Genomic DNA, 657 nt, shown 5'->3' with positions numbered 1-657 from the left:
AGGGATTTATTTTTTTAAGTTCCAGGTACATTTTAGATATGAGACCCTTGTCTGTTGTATGGCTAGTGAAGATCTTCTCCCAATCCGTGGGCTTTCTATTAATCTTGCTAGCTATGTCCTTTGCCATGCAGAAGCTCTGCAATTTCATGTGTGTCCAACCTTTCTTTGATTTGTTGTGTTTTGGGGTCTCTATTAAGAAAATTTAGGCCTGTTTGGTGATGGAAGTTCTAACTCCACTGGGAAATCATAGCGGCATGCAGTCCAACAACTCATATTAGTGTCCCAGCCTATGACATTCCTTATTCCTCCTGCTCCTCTGGCCTTGACAAGTGCAGAAGCTGGTTTACTTGGACCTCCGCCTCATCTTTCTTCTTTTGTGCTTCAGCCTGTGCATTCACTTCTTCCTCCATTTGGCTCTCATGGAGCAGATGTTTCTAGGAAGATAGTGCTAAGGCTGAGAGGGGTTGTTTTTTTTTTTTGTTTCGTCAGTTGTGGGGCTTGAAGTCAGGGCCAGAACAATGTAAGAAAAGAGAGAAATAAGTAGGTATATTATCAAACTGATGCTAGTGAATGATCCTAGCCTTAGTTTTAGGTAAAACAAATAAAGGGCATTTTTAAGCTCCCTGAGCCTCTTTGAGCCCAAGGCTAGCACACTGC

At 42.3% G+C, this 657-nt stretch overlaps 1 pseudogene; it reads right to left on the bottom strand.

Moving 5' to 3' along the window:
- LOC105994779 overlaps nucleotides 1-410 on the bottom strand; it is an 11,631-nt pseudogene extending 11,221 nt beyond the window's left edge.
- Nucleotides 411-657: the final 247 nt, after the last annotated feature.

The sequence above is a fragment of the Dipodomys ordii genome, unplaced genomic scaffold (assembly GCF_000151885.1).
Source record: "Dipodomys ordii isolate 6190 unplaced genomic scaffold, Dord_2.0 Scaffold109, whole genome shotgun sequence".
Taxonomy (NCBI): Eukaryota; Metazoa; Chordata; class Mammalia; order Rodentia; family Heteromyidae; genus Dipodomys; species Dipodomys ordii.
This window is presented reverse-complemented; position numbering and strand designations above follow the sequence as displayed.